The 23482-nt window shown below is 43.3% G+C and overlaps 1 protein-coding gene across 1 annotated transcript in view; it reads left to right on the forward strand.

Moving 5' to 3' along the window:
• LOC132881817 (zinc finger protein 595-like) overlaps positions 1-23482 on the forward strand; it is a 51120-nt gene that overhangs the window by 4960 nt on the left and 22678 nt on the right. The gene's annotated exons all lie outside the window — the stretch shown is intronic.

Consider the following 23482-nt stretch of genomic DNA (forward strand, 5'->3'; position numbering starts at 1 on the left):
TCATAGGTTTCATTTTCTGCCCAGTAACTTATAACATAGGTACCCCACCCTTTCTCTTCAGTTTTTCAATCTTTCCATTGTACATAGTTTTGGAAGCCGACACCTCATCATACCATGCATGGCATATATGCCGACTTACAACCTTTCCAGACAAAATGTCTTAAACACCTTGTAATATATCTGCATCGATTTCAGGGAATTCATTCTCAATGTCAATATTTGGATCCTTTAATTTCCTTTCAGTCTTATTCCTGTCATATGTCTGCTTCTTTTGCATTTTATGGGCAATTCTTCGCAAAATTTCCTGTTTGATCTCACTACATTTTTTACGTCTCAAATTACGTTGTTTCCTCCCTAATGTTACAGATAACTTGATCAATTTTTCTTTTTTTGATAGACTCAAGATTATCGAGATATGATCCTACCTTATTTTTCTGGGCTCATATTTTGGAGATGTAGCACAGGGTAGCATTGGGTGCTCTTTCCTTAGCTGCGGAGAACATCCCCATCACCTCCTCCGCATCAATATTATGACACCTCGAAGACTCTGTCTCTTTTTGAAATACTTCTGTGAGGTCAATGTTAAAAAAAACACTCATACTGCCTTTCAAGAACTATAACCATTTTGGATAGGCAGTGGCTCATCATAGTTGTAAACATAGCTACATCAGCAGGACTTTTCTGAAGTTCTACTCAAGATATGTCACTTGCTAACTCCTCGCCAAAAAAGTTGTTTTTTGAGCCAAGAGTGTCCATAGGGGCATTTACATAATGTTTGATCTGGTCAACAACTTGCCTAACTAACTGGATAGCATCTACATGACTGACAGTTTGGGTCTGCGCACTAGTGTAAAACTTAGACATCCATGGCCCAGAGAGAAACTTCCCTATTAGGCCAAGAACTTGCATCTCCACTCTCCCAGTAGTAGACTTGAAGTCGGCAAGAATAGCTGATTGTAACCCCCCACACGATACTGTAGTATAAGTGAAAAAGCCTAAGAAGGATTCATAGTGACACAAGTTTTGCACAAATGTCAAAAAGAATATGTAGTCTGTTTCCTCTATACCGAGGAATAAAACCTTTCAGGAGATCATTTTTCTCCAAAAAGGCAATGAATCCCTTTAGATCCCCCTTGCTGTCTTTTTATACCTAAATTTATTTATAGCTAATACCAGATTCCTTGCAATGCAGTCACTACCAAACAACTTTCCTTTCTCTATCTCACCACTCTTCAGAGCTGACCTTGAGTTACTGGCAATACTGTCCAAAGGATGTAAATGATGTAATGGAAATTTCTAATAACACTTCAGAACGCTAACAGTTGTCTTTTCAGTCATTTATTATAGTAGATCATATAAAAGATATATAAAATAGGAAAGGAAAGAGAAGAATAGAAGAAGACATCACTTCTGATGATGCCGAGAGTACGCGCACTCTGAGTTGTGTTTTTAGGAATGTTATCTATTATACTCTGAAAGCATTCGCTCACTTCTTGTGTCTTCACGTGATTGGCTCAAGATTTTCTATGAAGCTTTGTTAAAGTGTGCACCTGGCGTGCTCTGGTATGTGCAGGCGGATGCGAGTTAGGGAGAGCTCAAGCTCCCTGCTTATCACCACCGAGGTCAGGAAAGGTGGTTACATCATGAGAAGATGCGTAGTTAGGACGAACTCAAGCACCCTGCTCATTACCACCAAGGCCACAGAAAAGCGATTACAGCATGTGGAAAAACATCTCTTCTCAGTAACTCAGTAACATACAGAAACACATAGAATAATAATGTTCATCCATTAAGTCACTTGAGCTCAACATACAGGAACACAGAGAATAATAATGTTCGTCCATTAAATTTCCCTCACATTCCCCCCTTTTTATCCTATAGGATAAATTGCTAAAAGGAAAGAAAAGAACTGTACACAGTTTCAGTGATAAGAGTTCTCAGAGAAATTCGACTTAACACGTCATTGAGTGTACAGGGATAATGCTAAGGCTGTTTTTATAAGACATAGACATCTTAAATGAATGCTAGCAAGCCATATACATAGATCAGGAATAATAGAACAGGAAACAATCATAATGAAAGTGTTTTAAGTTAGGGCTAGTTTCATGTCAACTGTGCTGATGTCATCAAACGGTGGGTTATAGTCTTCATGTGAGTTTGGAGGCCAGTCAGGCAAGTCATCAGAGTCTATTTTCACCATCTGGTAACCAATATTTGTCAGCTGCCTCTGAAACACAGACATACAACATTGACAGAAAACAGGGAGCAAACATAGCATCACAATCACTAAGCCCAGGACCGGTACGGTGGATAGAATCAGAGTCTTCCATCCACTGAACTAACACGATCAGCTGTCTTCAACTCCTCCATGTTCATCTGCTTATGATTGTTCAGCAACCTTGCGCATCTTGTTCAGTGCCTCATTGATGTTACCGAGTTAACCCTTGCCCTTCTTGACGTGTATTGGTGCTCAGAGGGTGGGCACGTCCTATCAGCCCTCGTCCCACCTCACCGGGACTTGGAGGAAACTCAAAACCCTAAGACTTATCTATCAGCTAGACACTGAAATACTCTTCCCTATTGAGGGTGCATACGTGATTGATGTTATACTGTTCCATGCAGTGATGCCTTTCTTCCTCACGAGCTTTAGTCAGCGTCTGGTCACTTAGGCCTTCCTTTTCCTCCTGCTCAGCCGGTTCAGGAACCCTCCTGTAGTGGCTAGCGTGGATCCACATCACTCTGCCTGTGACCTTCACTGCCATTGGGGTCGTGAGCAGGACCTGGAATGGGCCATTCCACCGTGGCTTGTTCCACTTGGTTTGTTGGAAGTCCTTTACCACGATCTAATCCCCTGGTTGTAGATCATGCAGAGGTCCCTCAGCGGGTTTGGGAAGTGCTTCTTTACCTGTTTGTGGATAGATTTCAAAGCAGAGGACAACGTTGCACAGTAATTCAACATTGCATCATCACACAGTGTGGTGTCCGGCAGTGTTCCTTGAGCTAGCCCTATCCCCGTGTTGGGTACTCGTCCAAACAGAATTTCGAATGGGCTTAACCCATGTTTAGGCCTAGTTTGCATCCTCATTTGTGTGAGTGCTACAGGGAGGACCTTTGTCCATCCTAGCCCTGTTTCTGCACAAGCTTTGCTTAGTTTATTTTTAAGTGACCCATTTTCCCTCTCTAAGTGTCAGTTCAATGAAGTCCATTTTGAGGTGATCAAATGGTTTGTCTGGTATTGGGTGTGCTGCTTGAGTTAGTTTGATACCTTGATCTGCATTATATTGTGCACATATCAAGCATTGCTTGCAAAATTTCGCAGCATAATTTGAAAACCCCTTTGTGAACCATCTCTTTGTTACTTCTCCTACCATCCCCCCTTTTTGACACATGGGTGAGCCCATGTGCCAATTTTGCATAGAAAGGGAACATGTATTTTGGTAGACAGGGACGGCCCGAGGGACAAACCCAGACCGAGTTTGCAAGGATACAGCCCGCCTGTTTCCAGACTCGTCTCTCGTCCTGGGTGGCAGTGCTCTGAAGGTCCGCTAGCTGTAAACAAGGGGTAGAAACCTGAGGAAAGGCAAGGTTAGAGGGTGAACTGGAAGCCGAGGCTGCACACTTAGCTGCCGCGTCCGCCCTGGCATTTCCTTGAGACACAAGATCAGTATTGTTAGTATGGGCAGCACACTTACACACAGCAATGGCTCTAGGGAGTAGAACAGCATCCAACAACTCAGAGACCAGTTTATGATGTGCAATGGGAGATCCTGTGCTAGTGAGAAAATTTCTGTTTCCAAATGGTGCCAAAATCGTGCACAACGCCAAATGCATACCTACTGTCCGTAAAAATATTGACAGATTGCCCTGCCGCCAATTTGCATGCCTCAATGAGGGCACAGAGCTCTGCAGCCTGCGCCGACAGGTTCGAGGGCAGACGTGACGCCTTGAGGACCTCGTGATCTGAGACTACGGCAAAACCTACTTTGTTCTTTCCCGTCTCTGGGTCTCTGGAGGCTGAACCATCCACATAGAGGATCATGTCTGCATTTTCCAAAAGGGTCACTCTAAGTCTGCCCTGGGGGAACAAAAATCATTAGTGAGAGCAACACAGTCATGTGTCTCTCCATCGTCCTCTGTAGGGAGAAGAGAGGCAGAATTCCTAACAGAACAATGTTTCACAGTGATGTTAGGCATATCAAGTATGACAGTGTTATACTTCAACCATCTCTGTGCTGACAAATGTGACGTCTTTTTTTTCTCCAACAGAAGCAGGGAGACAGCATGTGGGACCAAAGGGTGAGGTTAGAATACCCCACAATATTTCTGGAGGCAGTTACCGCCTTTTCAGCTGCAGCAACTGCACGCAGGCAAACAGGAAGTCCAGCTGCCACTGGATCCAGCCTGCTGGAGAAGTAGGCTACAGGTCTCAATCTATCCCCGTGTTTCTGCAAAAGAACAGAGGTCATAGAACAAATGGTTTATTGGGGTCAGGCAGTCCCAGAGTGGGTGTGGTCTGCAGAGCGCTGTTTAGGGACGTTAGGCGTGTGCGGGACAGCCGCAGCATTGACTGTTTGCAGATCTTGGACAAACCTCCACTCATCGGGCTGGGACGGTTTTCTTGCCTTCTTAACTGGAAAAATAGGAGTGCGCACTGGAGAGTCCTGGCAAGGGACAATTACATCTGCCTTCAGCAACGAATCAAAGACCGGTCTTATACCTGCGATTGCTTCTGGTTTGAGTGGGTACTGGGTCTGTTTAGGACTGAAATCTGATTTGGGGGTGATCACCACTGGTTCAGCATTCTTTATTAGGCCCACATCATGTTTACCCTTCGCCCAAACGGAATTTGGAACTCCCGCCAATTTGGGGTGCACCTCTGCTGGAGTTATGCCTGTGGAAACAGAGACAAACAGGCCACTATGGCCGGGGTCCCCAGGACCCTGGTCATCAGTGGCTAATATTACGCTGCGCTTAACATACACACACATAGCATGACTTTGTTTGTAGACCCCAAGCCTTTGACAAAACAACACACTAGGGTCCTCTGTTTGGGACCATTCATTGCCATCGACTGCACACTTCCTGACCCACTTCCCCACGTCTTTCCAATGGGCGGCTCGTGGCCTTGGTAATGAGACATGGGATATAGAATTAATGATGTCAAAGAAATCATGTTGGCAGCAGCCGACCTCAGAGTCCTCTGACACAAGGCTGCGTATAACATGTTTGAGAACACTGCGATGAACATTGATGCAGCTGTTTGGACAACGAGTAAAATGGACCTGCACAGCGCAATAATGTTTAGACCAATACATAGTTTGAGGGTCAATCTTTCACGTGCATGGGGGTCTGCAAACCAAGTCTTTTCAAACTCTACATCTTGCCCTTGGTGAACATGTGCTGTACAATGCAAATCTTCCTCTTTCATATAATCTGTGTCAACTGATGAGGTGTTCAAGTGTGCGAGCTGTACAAGGTGTTTTGGAGTTTGTGTGAGCTGATCTGAGCAGAGCTGCCAGACATACACATACAGAGGGCTTCCAAACCCATACTGCACACTGCACATTTCACTTACTTCAATAGTTAGCCCATCTGGAGTGGATGTGAGATTTACTTCTAATTTGCACATTAAATCATGTGCTAACAAATTTACTGGACATGTATGTGAGATGAGGAATGAGTGGGACGTAACTATTCCTCCCTCGCTTTCACACGGGAGGTTGACCGAGAAAGTTTTGGTTACAGGTCATCCTGAGATGCCCATTGTCTGAATAGAATTTGAGCTGAGCGGTGGGTCTACTGGAAGTACCCCATGTTGTATCACTGAGTGTGCTGCTCCAGAATCTACTAAAAAGGTTAACACATGCCCACATACAGTGAGGGGCATACAAGGGAGTTTTAGAAAAAGGAGTAGTTGTGTATTTTAACAAACTTAATGCAACTTCAGGTGTATTTATTTGGACTGGTGTATCGGGCGTTTCCGTGTAGTCTTGCTGTTGCATGCAGGTGCTGCTACTAATGTGTTTAACATTATGTGAATGCTCCTGTCTATGTGTATGTGCATCATCAGGTGTGTGTGTGTTACCTCCCCTGTTCTCTGTGTGGGGCCCGTTCCCGGAGTCCGCCCATCAGTCTGCTTTGCTGTACTCCTCACGGGGCTTCTGCCTGTTACTGTGGAGACAATTTTGAGCAATGTGTCCCTTCTGATTGCAGTTGTAGCAGGTTGCACCTTTTATCCAGGACGAGTCACTCCAGGTTGTCCTGTCTCAGCCCCTACCTCGACCTCGTCCTCTAGGTCCAGGCTGAGCAGTCTGGAGAAGAGTGAGAGTGGTGGCATGTAGGTCTTGGTCACTTTGTGCCGACTTTGTCTTCTCCTTCTGTTTCAGCAGCTTTTCTGCATGCACAGCGTACTGCTCGATCTTGGTGAGACTCAGGAGTGCTCTCCACTGCAGCCAGGTTCACGGGTCTGGTCAGGCCACTGTGTTGTTGTTGTTTTTTTTTTTTCTCTCATGCACGGCGGTGAGACAGGCGAAAAACGTTGACACCACTTCACATCTTCTTGCTTGCACATACTGATCTTAGTAATGTCTATGTTCAAGGGAAAAGTACTGTCCAGACGAGCACAGAGAGCAGTGATGGTATCTCTATACTCACCATTGCCAGCCACGCTCCAGTCTGGTGTAGTCATTCGCTGGTCAGCTTCCGGACAATCTTTGGAAACTTTGCTCCAATCTATACCCATCTTGGTCATGATTAGGCAGCGAAGTTCATGGGTGGTCGGTCGGAATTCTCTGCAAAATATCAACAGTTCGTTACCAAATCTCTTTCCTCCTACCTCTCTCACATTGGGAAGAGAAGCCATGCTTTCCTTGATATCAGCTGTCATCCAGGGTCTGTGGACTAAAAGCATGCCATCAGCTCCAGCCACTTCCACAATTGGAAGATGAAGAACTTCAGACTTTAGGTTACAGCCTTGTGGACCCACTGGTGAGCACATGGTCAGGTCCAGGAGGGTGTCTTTTCCATCACCATATGCAAGACCGGATCTCGTGTGTGACGGAGAAGCGCTGAGAGGCGCTGATGCTGGAGGCGGCTGGTAGGCTGGGAGAGATTCCAGAGGCTCAGGTTTTTTTTTTCTTTTTTTTTTTCTTTGTCTTGACTTCTCCCCCTTTCTGTGGGTGAAGCGCTTGTGGGAGTGATGCTCCGCCTCGCTGAGGAGGCAGTGTGCGTCAGGGTGTTGGGGCAGACTCCAGGTCAGGGTCCATCTGAAATTTCAAACACTGAGAAGAGGGTGAGAGCCCTGCCTGTCGTTTCTCTCTTTTGTACTCTCTCTTAAGTGTTTCTTCTTTCCATGCAGAAAACGCCCTCCAGTCCCCTAAGAACTTAACATTATCTGCAGGCTCTTCTTTTTCCTTCTGTTTCAACTTTTCTTCTAACTGTCCTATCTGCCTGGGACTAAAACTGCCCTTCTCAGGGAATCCTAAGTCCTTTACCCATATGTCAAACTGTGCCAAACAATCCTCGCCATACGAGGTTTTCATAAACTGGATGTTTGGGCTGTCATAGGAACATCCAATTCTTATTATAGCACATGTAGCTTCACACTTACTTGCTTTTTTCTTTCCTTTCCCTAACTTACTGTTTCTGTTCCTCATTGTACACTGTTATATTAATAGGCTGTGACAACAGCAGCTGAGTTTCTTTATCAGGATCACAAAAAGAACAAGTTGGACTATGTCCAAAAATGTGACACAATAATACAAGGTGTTTTCTAATTAGTAAACAATTTATCTGAAATTTGCCTTAAATTAAAGTAGGTATCGTTTAGCACAACAACCTCAAAGACAACTCACGCATGTGTACAAAATCTGTTTCTCTGTTTCAGAATTTGGAGGAGGACAGTACTCTGTTAATTCATCAATATTTTGCGTGCACACCGGTGTGTCTTTGCGTTTTCGCGATCGAACCTCTCTATCCCGTTCCCCAGATGGGCCAGTTGTTCACACAGAACAAAGGGAGCAAGATTCAATTCCCACGAATCGCTGAACGTGAATCCGTCGAAACACGCACCCGTACTTCCCCTCCTCAAGTAGGCGAGCGATTACCCAGTCGTCACTTAGGCGGATAATTCTCTTACACAACCCAATAAACTACTCGCAGTTTATTGTCTCAAAATTGTGTTTTATCCGTTGTCTGCAAACATATTGATGGTACCACAGTTTAGCAGTCCTCCTGGGCTCGGACAAACTTCTGTCCGTCTCTTATATCAGTCTTCCTTGACTGGGACAATCTCTGCCCGTCTCTTATATCATTTTTAAATACTAGGACAAATCTCTGTCCATTTCTTGTATCATTCTTTAAATACTGTTTCCACTAATTTCTTTACACAAGAATGCAAAGTTATCACTTACTGGTTCGGTGAGCCCTGACGGCCTGGTCTCTCGTCCGAGTTCTCAGCTCCGCACTGTAGCCTTGGGAGTGTTCCGTCGTCCGAGGATCAGACGCATAGGGCCCACCCAGGGGACGCCAAATTGTAATGGAAATTTCTAATAACACTTCAGAACGCTAACAGTTGTCTTTTCAGTCATTTATTATAGTAGATCATATAAAAGATATATAAAATAGGAAAGGAAAGAGAAGAATAGAAGAAGACATCACTTCTGATGATGCCGAGAGTACGCGCACTCTGAGTTGTGTTTTTAGGAATGTTATCTATTATACTCTGAAAGCATTCGCTCACTTCTTGTGTCTTCACGTGATTGGCTCAAGATTTTCTATGAAGCTTTGTTAAAGTGTGCACCTGGCGTGCTCTGGTATGTGCAGGCGGATGCGAGTTAGGGAGAGCTCAAGCTCCCTGCTTATCACCACCGAGGTCAGGAAAGGTGGTTACATCATGAGAAGATGCATAGTTAGGACGAACTCAAGCACCCTGCTCATTACCACCAAGGCCACAGAAAAGCGATTACAGCATGTGGAAAAACATCTCTTCTCAGTAACTCAGTAACATACAGAAACACATAGAATAATAATGTTCATCCATTAAGTCACTTGAGCTCAACATACAGGAACACAGAGAATAATAATGTTCGTCCATTAAATTTCCCTCACAATGACAGTTGAGCTCGTTGAAGGACACATTCCATGTTTCCTCCAGTCGAGCAATCGTTGCATGATTGACAATAACTCTATCTGTCAAAGTGTTCTTCATATTAGAAATGATTTGACGACGGGTGCTATCAAAACTACAACCAGAGAACTCAGAATATACATGTACAACATGATCAAAAGAATCAACAACGTGCATCTCATAGTCTTCGGCAGTGCTGCCTGACAACTGGTCTAGTGACAACATATAACAATCATTGGCAGATGTGACATGGATTTCATTAACATGGACCCCTTCCTGGGTTGTAGCATCAAAACCCATGGTAAGATTTTCATGTTCTAACAGAAACTCTGCTACCTGGAAATCAGCAACTATCCTGAGTTCTCTTACCATCATCTCCACAGTTGATCTGTGGGGTACATTCTCAATATTGTAATGAAACTCTTAATTAACACGGGAATGTTTTGGGTTGGGACATTGTTCAGCACACAATTGGAAACAAACATTCTCATATCTAGGGGAAAAGATTTACCCTCTTTCTGAAACACTTTGGCATGATTGTCTCTCATCATTTCTATTGTCTCCTCCAAGACTAACTTGTCATTTTCCAACACACTGATAATTGCATCTTTCTCTTTCAGGTCACTCTCAAGCTGTGTCACAGTAGCATCACCAAGTCCACTATCCTGAGAAGGCAGCGCACGCTTATCTTTGTAGTATCTTTTGATTTGAGAATTATTATTCTTCTCTTTCAGAAGGTTTCGTCGCAGTCTCTCTAATAATTCAGTAGGATCAGCTGATTTTTTTTTTTTTTTTTAGATATTTTTTTGGGCTTTTTGCACCTTTATTGGATAGGACAGTGCAGAGACAGGAAATGAGCGGGAGAGAGAGAGACGGGAAGGGATCGGGAAATGACCTCGGGCCGGAATCGAACCCGGGTCGCCCGCATTCATGGTATGGCGCCTTAACCACCTGAGCCACGACGCCCCAGGATCAGCTGATTTTTGATATTTTCTCAGTTGTGCCTTTAAAATAGTGATCTCTGCATTCCGTTTTGCAAGGATTGCTTTTTTCCTGTTCAAGTCCTGGTTGAGATGTCTTATTTGCTGCATGCGAGATGACCGAAGTTCAGCTTTCATGTCCTTCAGACTTGTTTGGTATTTTTTCTTCATGTCGGATCTTGCCTTAGACACAAATTCAAGTCTTCGTTTGATGGCTTTACACTTTGGAGTAAGCATCTTTCGATTTGAAGATCTTGTTGTGGATGAACTGGGAGTAGATGGCACTGCAAGTTCAGTTGGGGTGGCAGTCGCAGCAACAGTCTCTGTTGAAGATGGCAGTTCACCAAGTGGCGTGTTAGGTACACCGGGCCCGCAGGAGGTACTTGGCTCATCACATGCCGAGGTAGATGCCACAGCATCATCCATTTCTTTGTAGAGTGTGAACAGTTCATCACAGACTTCCGTCAGTTTTTTCATGCCATTTTCACGAGTAAGATTTGTGTATTTTCGTATAGAACTGTCCAGAAGCTTGTTGATATGCCATGGCTGTATTGAGCATGGTATTCCTCATAAGTCTTTCACATTTTTGATAGTTTTGACAATTGATTTGTCACTGCTGTAGTAAATCTGCAAAACGCGCCCATTCTTAATTGAGCCGACACCACGTGGAATGCTGCTGAAATTCTCTGCCATGTAAGATACTGCCATACCCGGCTTGGCTGACGGGCCTCTACATCATCTTTTCTTAGGTGGCAGGGTGATTATGCTGAAAACAAAATAAAACAGAAATCATGTAAGAAAGGGTCCAAAATTGTAATATTGGGACAGAAAATTAAAAATAATGATTGTAGGCCTATTTTCCTGAAGTAAATAAATTACATTTATCATATGTACATATTGTAATTCTAATCATAATCACCAATATTGCTAGTAAAATAAAAAATTGTTCACTAGCATATGGTTGATTATGTATGTAAACAATGAACTCTAGCCAATGAAATCACTTGATTTGGGTCACGTGCCAAGAGGAGAAAGCCGCACTCGGCTCTTGCACAAAATTCACTTGGGCCTACACTAAAATCAACATTTTATATGGAATACATACAGTATAACTGCAAGTAAACTTTGTCTCCATTCAAGATACTGTCTAAGATGAATTAGCAGTTGTTTTATCGTGAATTATAAATGAAACAATGGATTTATAAAGCCCTCATCCTCCCAAGTTAGCGGTAGAAATCAATCATGGCCGCCCATCCGTCTGCAGCACTTGGACACATTGGTTTTGCTAATGTTAGAAAACTATGTGCTAGTCTTTTGATTACGATGAAACTTGGCAGTAATCAAGAAAAATACTTAAGCTATAACTTCTATATGTTTAGAAAATACAACCTACTCACCATTGATGGTAGCAGAAGTCAGAAGATGAGGGTCTACTTCATAAAATTTTTTTACACTTCCCGTTGTCACATCGCGAAAATTCGAGAACCACGAGGTTACTGAGAATACTGACTACATCATCAGTATTTGTGTACTGGGGAAATCCGCATGGGAATCAATAACATAGAAAGCAAAGACCAAAACGCGACGCATGAGTAGCCACTACAGGCCACTAGCGGTAGGCAGAAACAATACAAGCGCTATGCAGGTCATTGTAGCGTAACTACTTTAAGCTAAAGCTATCCAATTACACAGGGGATTTAGCCTCGTTATCAGCCTGAACTATCTCGTTCTACAAACCTCATGCACAACCAACTCACAAATGAAGGAGCCGACATGCCTAAAATTTCTTTGTGTTTGGCTGGGTTGGTAGTCTTCTCACCAAACAGTTAAAACTTGACCGGGTGCTTGTTCATACTTGTGTAAACCGTTCTCAACAATCTCGAGAAACACCACTCAAAAGTTAATCAGAAGAAATATAGCTTTAATTAGTAATGAACTCTTACCAGATATAAAGTGGTCATCCCACATGCTGGTGTAATTAGCTTTTTCCTCAGTTAAGTCCTGACGATGTATGTTTTTGAACCACAGTGCACGGTGTTCTCTGGACAGTTCTTCATCTGTTTTGTTGTCATTGTTAATTATTTTGGGAATTCTGAAGAACTGTTTCTCTTTGTCACGAGTAGCATTATTGCCGCAATTATATCCTGCACACAAAGTAGGCGTTGTCTTTCACACGTGAAGTGCCGCCATCGTGGTTGTTGTCATCATCCAACATGGTGGACTTGTGTTTTGGAAAATAAGCTCACACATTCTGCTCTCTGCTTAATAAAGGTGACTTTGACCGGTAATGTCTTTCTTCTTTTCATAAGACTATGATCCTGATGGGTGATGTCATGGTACATAATGTTTGTCTTCTTTTAGACAGTAGTGTTGACTAAACCAGTGATGTAATGCTTCATCACCTGTTTATGTTATACATAGAATATATAGATTTAGGCAGTGCCTAAAAGCGGAGCTCCCATCTGTTTCTGGGTTCTAGAATTTGCTTATATCATAGCCAGCCTCTTTTGTTTTATTTCTTTATCGACTATCACTGGCCACTAGGCGGTGTTTAGAACTTGTAATTACTAACACTGGCCACAAGAAGAAGAAGAAACCTTTATTTTGTCACATGCACACTTCAAGCACAGTGAAATTCATCCTCTGCATTTAAACCATCTGAAGCAGTGAACACACGCGCGCGCACACACCCAGAGCAGTGGGCAGCCACACACAGCGCCCGGGGAGTAGTCAGGGGTTAGGTACCTTGCTCAAGGGTACCTCAGCCCAAGGCCTCCCCACATCAACCTAACTGCATGTCTTTAGATTGTGGGGGAGAACAGAGCACCTGGAGGAAACCCACGCAGACACGGGGAGAACATTCAAACTCCACACAGAAAGGCCCTCGCCAGCCGCTGGGTTCGAACCTGGAACCTTCTTGTTGTGAGGTGACCGTGCTAACCACTACACCACCGTGGTGTTTAGGACTGGTAATTACTAACACTGGCCACTAGGTGGTGTTTAGGACTGGTAATAATTACTAACGCTGGTATGGTGGCAGGCACGCACAGGACCGAAACCATCAGAAAACAACTCAGTGGGTTTCTTTATGTATCCACACTAGTCCTGTCACGATAAATTTTGTTGGACGATATATTGTCTCAGAAATTATTGCGATAAACAATATTATTGTTGACATCTTTTCAAGACAATTTTATGCCACTAGTAAAATAATAATGATCATGCAAATACACTCTTTCAAAGAACAGTAAACTTTTTAATTAAGTCAACTTATTCAATTCAACAGTGGAACGTAAAAAATATATAAATAAATAACCTAAAGAAATAAAACAACAATCAAACAAAACCACTCACAGCAAAAACGATAAATAAAATACAATCTATGGCTCTTAAAAATTGCACTTAAGTAAATATTAACTTGGCACAGGGTAATTAAAAGGCATTCTTTCCTTCACAGGCAACATTCTGCCAATCCAGTTTCTCAAAGATTAGTACCCAGATAAACAAAAAGTGCAAAGTAACAACGCATTGCCAGCTGTCATTTGGATAAAAGTAACAACAATTAGAATGAGATAACATGTAGGCAAGGGCGTAGGTTTGGTATTAACATTGGTGGGGACAAAAACCCAGTGCCAACCTCCAGTGGCACCAACTTCAGGTCAACATTAGAGGGTCACAGTATTTCGCTTCGTTGTGTTCCACCAAAAGAGTCTCCATCATCTCTCCAAAGTCCAGACTTTTAAAATTTGAAGTTCAGAACTGTAGTAATTCATGAATAATAATAATAATGCAATTCATTTGATTAATTGCAAATCTGGCGGCAAGGTGATGTCGTGGTTAGCGCTGTTGCCTCACAGCAAGAAGGTCCGGGTTCGAGCCCCGTGGCCGGCGAGGGCCTTTCTGTGCGGGGTTTGCATGTTCTCCCCGTGTCTGCGTGGGTTTCCTCCGGGCGCTCCGGTTTCCCCCACAGTCCAAAGACATGCAGGTTAGGTTAACTGGTGACTCTAAATTGACCGTAGGTGTGAATGTGAGTGTGACTGGTTGTCTGTGTCTATGTGTCAGCCCTGTGATGACCTGGCGACTTGTCCAGGGTGTACCCCGCCTTTCACCCGTAGTCAGCTGGGATAGGCTCCAGCTTGCCTGCGACCCTGTAGAACAGGATAAAGCAGATTGAGATATGAGATGAGATTTTTTACGTTAATCATTAATGTACATGAAAGAAAAAGGCTTAAAAGTTATAACTTGCTTTACTGAAAATAAGTACTAAAATGCACTAGAATGCAGGGTTTTGCGTGTTGTGTTTGTTATTAAAAATTTTTTCAGGGGATGTTGCCCCCCCCCCCCCCCCATCTTAGTTTGACTTTCAAAAGTTCAGGATTTTTTTCTTTGCTCCACTTTCATCTCTACTGATCCAGAAGGCGGAGGCTGTTTTTTGCTTATTACGTGAAAATGTTTGATTTGATTAGAAGGTATTTGGGCCTCGAACAATGTCCACATCACCATCAGGTTGTTGTTTACATGTGTCATGTTACATGAACTCGGTCAGGGCTCTGCAGGTCTTAACTGAAGCGCTTCAAATTAGTGGGCTGCTAATGTTTGCAGGCACTTCACAAGCAAGGTGCAACATTAGCACAATTTGATATGATTTAATAATGTCTTTGCGACCTTAATGAACACCAGCTGTTGTCGGTATCAAGTCGGATTGTTATTTACATGCCACACAAACTTAGAAAACAAACAGTCATATTCGTATGTTGTCGTTTTTACACACTGAATCTGAACTGTTGTTAACTGATTCGTTTTACAAGCTAATCTAACGCTACATAGGGAGGGAAAGTAATCTCATCACCCCCTACTGGATGCGTTCCAACCTTTATGGCAAAATGAATGAGAATATCTTGTCAAAAAATTACATTTCGGGTTACACTTCAAAGTTAAGACAATGGCTTCCATATGTTGTGCATGTCGGGCAGCTCTATCGATCCTGGTGATCATACTTTATTTTTTCCACCGATTTGAGTTGTTTTGAATGTTTTTAATAAGCTGATCAAAGACTACACGGACCCGACGTCGCGTATGTGACGTCACCGCAAGTCTAGCGCCTTTCCAAATCTGTAGCAGGTAGCGGCTGGCGAGTAGCCTACATCAACATGCCGATTTGTATCGTGTGGTTGGCAGAGTATTTCTGTACCAATAAGAAATGCATCCCTCGTGGGGATAACCATTACAGATCAGGGCATGTAGTCAACTGCCGCTATTCACAGGGAGAGCTGTCAGCACTCGTAAGGGATAGTATGAAGAACAAAACTTATCAAGCCTACTGCTGATGTAATATGAGCGACTCTGACTAGACAGTTTGTTTGTAGTCCGTTTCTGACAGGTTAGGCGCAATTTCGATCTTTTAAAAGACAGTGAAATTTCACCTGATACTTTCACAGTTAGTAGATAATCCCAACATATACAACATATTTTTGGGGGTGTACAAGTTCCACATCATAACTTCGTGGGATTTTTTTTATGCCTCCGCCACCTTAAGGTGCAGGAGGCATTACGTTTTCGGGTTGTCCGTCCGTCCGTGCGTGTGTCTGTCCCGAAACCTTGTGAACACGATATCTCAAAGGCTAATGAAAGGAATTTCACCAAACTTTCACCATTTGTGCGCTTTGGGACAAACATGAACTAATTAGATTTTGAGATCAAAAGGTCTAAGGTCAAGGTCACTGTTACCCCTTTTCCACCAAATCAGTTCCAGGGCTGGTTCGGGGCCAGTGCTGGTGCTGGTTCACAACTCGTTCAACTTGCGAGCCAGCTGAGAACCATTGCTTTTCCATAGCTCGGGGTGCTAAGGGGAGCCACGTCAGTTACGTCGCTGTATACGTCAGTTACGTCGCTGTATACGTCAGTTACGTCACTACGTTTGCATAAACCTTGGCGCGAACATCGTAGCAACAACAACATGGAGAAGAAGCAGCAGCAACAACAACAATAATGGATGACTTTGCATTTGTACAGCTGCTGCTTCTCGTCTCTTAAAAATGGTGACCTTTTGCGGTCTTGCTATTGTTGTTGGTCTTAACAACCCCCCCCCCCCCCCCCCCCCCCCCCCCCCCGCTGGCATAAGCGGTTCTTTCCTCTGGTCCAGCAGAGAGTTGGTGCTAGCCTGGAACCGGTTTTTCTGGCCCCAGAGCCAGTTCTTTGTCAGTGGAAACAGAAAACCCGGTTCCAAACTAAGCACTGGTCCCAAACCAGCCCTGGAAATGCTTTGGTGGAAAAGGGGCATGAGAGGTCAAATGGCTGTCCGAAAACCTTGTGAACACAATATCTCCAAGGCAAATGAAAGGAATTTGGAGACAAGGATAAACTGATTAGATTTTGAGATCAAAAGGTCTGAGGTCAAGGTCACTGTGAGGTCAAATGTCTGTCTGAAAACCTTGTGAACACAATATCTCCAAGGCTAATACAAGTAATTTCACCAGGTCAAGATTACTGTGAGGTCAAATGTCCATCCCCAAATCACAATAAGGCGTGTAGTCTACCGGGTGGAGGCATCCCCATCGACGCCGTTGGCATCAAGTTCTATCTAGTTAAAAATCGGGTCTATGGGATTTTCAGTAGTATGGCTCTTGGTTTAGGAACGCTACCACTAGGATCGCTGTGTTTCACTTTCCCTCCTCATTCCTCAAGCACAGTTAGCTAGCAGTGGGGGGGGGGCGGGGGGTTGTTATTTTAAGAATTTTGACTTTTCCATGTTTTACCCACCTAGAAATATGGAGATGGTCCATCTGTGGGAAAATGTCAAATTTTATTAAATTGAACCTTGCTAATCCCCCTGTACATACCCTCTGAAAGTTTCCACTCTTACAATATGACAAAATACATTACAGTGCTGTTTGATATTAGAATGCTGCTTTTTTAAATGTGTTTTAAAGTTATCAATGAATGCAAACCTCTTCAGGTATGCCACTAGGTACGACTACCTAACGAAGGACCACAGGAAGCTCCCCCTTAATTCATATGCAGTCAATCTGAAACTATTCAAGATTCAAATTTGTCATGTACACAATAACAGACACAGCGGTTTGTTATTCATCTCATCTCATTATCTCTAGCCGCTTTATCCTGTTCTACAGGATCGCAGGCAAGCTGGAGCCTATCCCAGCTGACTACGGGCGAAAGGCGGGGTACACCCTGGACAAGTCGCCAGATCATCACAGGGCTGACACATAGACACAGACAACCATTCACACTCACATTCACACCTACGGTCAATTTAGAGTCACCAGTTAACCTAACCTGCATGTCTTTGGACTGTGGGGGAAACCGGAGCGCCCGGAGGAAACCCACGCGGACACGGGGAGAACATGCAAACTCCACACAGAAAGGCCCTTGCCGGCCACGGGGCTCGAACCCGGACCTTCTTGCTGTGAGGCGACAGCGCTAACCACTACACCACCGTGCCGCCGCGGTTTATTATTGGGTAATGAAATTCTTATTTTGCAAATGCCTGACCAAACTACACCTACCAATATAAAAAGATATATATATATATATATATATATATATATATATATATATATATATATATATATAAGTGCATATGGAATGCAAAATTATAAAGGTAGAGTGAAAAATGAAGATAACATTAAAAAAAAGGAGAGGCAAACAATGTGCAAACATAGAGGTAGATATACTGTGCAATGTCTTGTGCAAAATTGCTAATATAATCCGTGGTTCAAAGCCTGATGGAAAATATAGAGGTAGATGGGGATTATAATCCATGGTTCAAAAGCCTGATGGCCTGGGGGTAAAAACTGTTTGTCAGTCTAGTAGTCCTTGCTTTCACACTCCTGTAGCGTCTGCCAGATGGTAGGAGCGTGAATAGTCTGTGTTGTGGGTGTGTTTGGTCCCTGATGATGCTCTGTGCCCTTTTTGTGACCCGGGTGTTGTAAATGTCCTGTAGTGGGGGGAGGACAGCTCCACAGATGAACTGTGCCATTTTAATGACATGCTGGAGAGCCTTTCTGTCCTGAGTTGTGCAGTTCCCGTACCGCACAGTGATGGAATTTGTCAGGACGCTCTCCACTGTGCACCTGTAGAAGTTGCTGAGGAGTTTGGTATATCTGAACAACATCATTTCCAATGCAGCGGTTACTCTGGATGACCTCACTCAAGCAATGGATGCTATTCTAGACAAACAAGGAATGCTTACACTACCGTTCAAAAGTTTGGGGTCACTTTGAAATTTCCTTATTTTTTGAAAGAAAAGCACTGTTCTTTTCAATGAAGATCACTTTAAACTAATCAGAAATCCACTCTATACATTGCTAATGTGGTAAATGACTATTCTAGCTGCAAATGTCTGGTTTTTGGTGCAATATCTCCATAGGTGTATAGAGGCCCATTTCCAGTGTTCTAATGGTACAATGTGTTTGCTCATTGCCTCAGAAGGCTAATGGATGATTAGAAAACCCTTGTACAATCATGTTAGCACAGCTGAAAACAGTTTAGCTCTGGAGCATCACATTTGTGGGGTCGATTAAATGCTCAAAATGGCCAGAAAAATGTCTTGACTATATTTTCTATTCATTTTACAACTTATGGTGGTAAATAAAAGTGTGACTTTTCATGGAAAACACAAAATTGTCTGGGTGACCCCAAACTTTTGAACGGTAGTGTATATTAGTGAAAAAGGTAGTTTTTGACTATTTGGAGGGGTTATTATGTACATTCTATGTATTTCCATACTAATGCTGCGTTCATGTGCTATGGGAAGATGATATTTTCCAGTGGGGAAGTGGTATTTACCAGTGTGTTGTGTTCACATGCTTTTGTTGTTGTTGACAAATTAAAGATGGTGGACCAGATTCAGGCCTGTTATTTGGCTAAAACAATTATAGATTGCCTTGTTCATCAGCTGCAGCAGGAATATGAGTTGTCAAAAGGTAAATAATGCTGAATATTTCCTGATCATGACAAGTAGAGATTTTCTTAACACATTGAATGCCACGCAGTTTTTGGAAATTTGGCTGTAGCCACAATGAGTGTAGCTAGTATCTAGATCGGGGTGTCCAAACTGATCCATAAAGGGCCGTGTGGCTGCAGGTTTTCATTCCAGCCATGCAGCAGCACACCTGATTTGGCTTATTCAATCAACTGACACACCCACCCTTTAATCAAGAGTGGGTGTGGCTGCAAGTATTTGACTGTGTGAAGACAGTTCAGTTGATTGAATGAGCCAAGTCAGGTGTGCTGCTGCATGGCTGGAATGAAAACCTGCAGCCACACGGCCCTTTATGGATCAGTTTGGACACCCCTGAAGATCATTGTTGGTGTTCTTTGGACAGCCACAGAATATTTTGTATTAGGCTATAATATACATATTATAATAATATAATATACATAACATGACTCGTTTAAAAGGTGAGAGTCAGCTTTCCGTAGGTGAAAACCACTTCTTTCTTGGTTCATAAGCTAGTCTTGTACCGCTCACCGCCATGTTGAAAAGGTTAAAGTTCATCTCATCTCGGCAACTCATGTATCAAAGTTTTCTACGAGTTGCCCAGTGGAAAATACCACAAGAGGGGGCGTTCATGTGTGCTTTCCATGCTTACCATAATTCCCATAGCACATGAACGCACCATTAGACAGATCATCTCCATATTTTGGAGGGGGTAGAAAAAAAACTTGGGTCTACTGCTGCGTTCATGTGCTATGGGAAGATGATATTTTCCAGTTGGGAAGTGGCATTTACCAGTGTGTTGTGTTCACATGCTTTTGTTGTTGTTGACAAATTAAAGATGGTGGACCAGATTCAGAATCAGGCCTGTTATTTGGCTAAAACAATTATAGATTGCCTTGTTCATCAGCTGCAGCAGGAATATGAGTGATCAAAAGTCAAAAGGTAAATAATGCTGAATATTTCCTGATCATGACAAGTAGAGATTTTCTTAACACATTGAATGCCACGCAGTTTTTGGAAATTTGGCTGTAGCCACAATGAGAGTAGCCAGTATCTAGATCATTGTTGGCGTTCTTTGGACAGCCACGGAATATTTTGTATTAGGCTATAATATACATATTATAATAATATAATATACATAACATGACTCGTTTAAAAGGTGAGAGTCAGCTTTCCGTAGGTGAAAACCACTTCTTTCTTGGTTCATAAGCTAGTCTTGTACTGCTCGCCGCCATGTTGAAAAGGTTAAAGTTCATCTCATCTCGGCAACTCGTGTATCAAAGTTTTCTACGAGTTGCCCAGTGGAAAATACCACAAGAGGGGGCGTTCATGTGTGCTTTCCATAATTCCCATAGCACATGAACGCACCATTAGATAGATCATCTCCATATTTTGGAGGGGGTAGAAAAAAAAGTTGGTCTAACCATAGACATCCTAATACATAGACGGAGAGTTGGCTGTTCTGACGCGAGAAATACGGTCGCCATCTTGGAGTGGTGAGAAAGCGCGAGATATCAAAGTACCGTTTATTATAGGCCCAATCCCATTTCTAATTTCTACCCCTACCCCTCCCCCTTCCCCTTGGCCCTTCCCCTTGAAACTGAGCTACAAGGGATAGGGCTTGAAATTCAACCCTTACGTATTGGGATAGCCCTTCAACGATGGCATACGTCATCGCGTACCTCCGTCAGCGTTTACGTTAGCAAAACGCGACCAAATGCGTCATTGGCTGCGACCAGCCGCTACAGTCAGAGCCAGAACTCTCTGCTGGCAGGGTGTGATTTGTTAACTAACACCACTGAATGGGATATCTTTGGCGCTTCGTGCACCACATCCAACAGAATGAGGTGTCAGAACACTCATGTAAACAATAAAAGCGAGAATAACAGAACAAAACGTACGCAGTCAAGCAACCGAAAATAATACTCACTCCCAAAGCTTTTTAGCAGCAGCTTGGATTTCAGAAATCGCTGCTCATTCTCAGCTCGAAAGCGAATCAAGCGGCGTGTTTCCTCTGGATAACAACTTAAAACACGTAAATAATGGAGAAAATACATTTATGACAATCTTTCGCCGCGGGAACCGCCATCTTTCTGAAATCCGCATGAAATCTCGCTGAAATCCGCATGGCATTGTGGGAAATCACTCAAACCCCTTCGTTCGGAGTCAGAAGGAAAATCTCCGTTTGGAGGGGTACAGAAGCCCTACCCCTTCCCCTACCCCTCCGCGTTAACTGGGATTGGGATATCCCTACCCCTTCACGTGAACGTGCAAAATGGAGGGGAAGGGCCAAGGGGTTGGTCCAAGGGGTGAAATGGGATTCGGCCTTAGTCTAGGGGGATTCAGTTTGCCCCTTTATCCATTAAAGAAATTAAATTTGGAGTGTTTTTAAATAAAAACAAAATTGAATATGGTATTAATAATTTACTACTTTTAGGTAAACATTTTATTCACAAATGTCGTTTTATTTAAAACTAAACCTTATGTTACACACTGGAAGAATGACCTCAAGCTTTTTGCCAAATCTCTAAAGTTAGTTGAAAATAAGGATGTTGGTTATTTTATATCTTTTTTGGATGACTTTGATTTACTCGATTTACATATGTAAAGATAGTTAAGTAACCCCTTTCTTGTTCATATTTTTTTACTTTATTGCTATGTGTGTGTTTTACTATTTTGATGTTTTTGGATCTGTATATATATATGGTGCTCTATTTGTTTGTCTTTTGAATGTTTTGGGAAATAATAATAAAAAAAAAAAAAGTTCCGTCTATTACTGCATGACTGAAGAAGAAGAAAAGAGACAAGCTGCCAGGCTGGTGCTCAGCGTACTCCTGCTCAAACGAGCGAACCGTTTCAAACAGAAGCAGGGGGATTACTTTTCACAAGTAAGGCCCACTTTACACGGGGACGGTATAAAACAAAAACCCAAAAGTCCGTTTTTGTTCTCACTTTTTTCCGCGTCTACACGACCGTTTTCAAGGAGGAAATCTGCATCTATACGGTGACGCATAAATGTCTCCGCTATGTCTGCACGCATGCGCAACGTCTTCCGTCTTGTCTGATCTGCACATCTGCACCGCTGTTCTGTCAAGTTATCCTACCAAGCCTACTACGCATGCGCGAAATCCAGGAGGGTAGGAAAATTCAACAGTAGTTTTGTCCCACCGATCAGCTGGGCTGATAGAAAATCGGTGAGAATTTCACGCATTTGCCGATTTTTATGTTTTGTGCGTATTGGTCGAGTCTTTGGCCGAGTCAAATAATTTGTAATGACTTGTTTTGAATAATAAAACGGTCTGTATGAGAACTTGCTAGGATAACTTTACAGAACACCGGGTAGGAAGAAATTATAGGTAGGAAGAAATTTCAGAACACCGGCTGAGGTACTGTAGTGCTCGAGGGAGGAGCAGGAGCAAACCGAAACTCTTTTAATCTGCCTTTATTAAGTAACACTCACTCTTGTTTCGGTGAAGAAGAGAAAAGGCAGTGTCCATCTCAGCAAAATAAGCCCGTTCGGCTGCTGGTTTTGTTTTCAGTCTCGGGTTTATGGTTTCACGAGCGGCTTGAATAGGCGGCGCGCGCGTGCGTGTGTGTAACTTGGCGACACCAAACTGAGGAGCTCCAGCCGGGCGGGTGAGCAGGAAAACACATCTACTGCATTAAAACACAGAGCAGCTTGAAGGTCCGTTGGATCGATGTAATCAGACATGCTCTTACTTTTTTACTTACTTTCTTACTTCCCGGGCTGGCATGTGCAGTATATGACACATGTATGACGTAAACGCATACCCGACGTGAGCAGATCCGAGCAGAGTTTCGCGTATTGGGTAGTTTAGACGGATACGCAACGGGGGCCGTTTTTAAACTTATCCACTTTGAAAGGTGTTTTCAATTTTATCCGTTTTTCAGCCTCGGAAACGCCGTCCTCGTGTAAACGAAAGGCACTTCTGATAAAATATTTAGTCGTTTTTACCCGACAGCGTCCTCGTGTAAACGGGCCCTAAGATTTAACATTACCGTACTATTTGTTCTCATTCTCATTATCTCTAGCCGCTTTATCCTTCTACAGGGTCGCAGGCAAGCTGGAGCCTATCCCAGCTGACTACGGGCGAAAGGCGGGGTACACCCTGGACAAGTCGCCAGGTCATCACAGGGCTGACAGATAGACACAGACAACCATTCACACTCACATTCACACCTACGCTCAATTTAGAGCCACCAGTTAACCTAACCTGCATGTCTTTGGACTGTGGGGGAAACCGGAGCACCCGGAGGAAACCCACGCGGACACGGGGAGAACATGCAAACTCCACACAGAAAGGCCCTTGCCGGCCCCGGGGCTCGAACCCAGGACCTTCTTGCTGTGAGGCGACAGCGCTAACCACTACACCACCGTGCCGCCCCCCTTTTTTA

This window comes from Neoarius graeffei, chromosome 1, assembly GCF_027579695.1.
Source record: "Neoarius graeffei isolate fNeoGra1 chromosome 1, fNeoGra1.pri, whole genome shotgun sequence".
Lineage (NCBI taxonomy): Eukaryota > Metazoa > Chordata > Actinopteri > Siluriformes > Ariidae > Neoarius > Neoarius graeffei.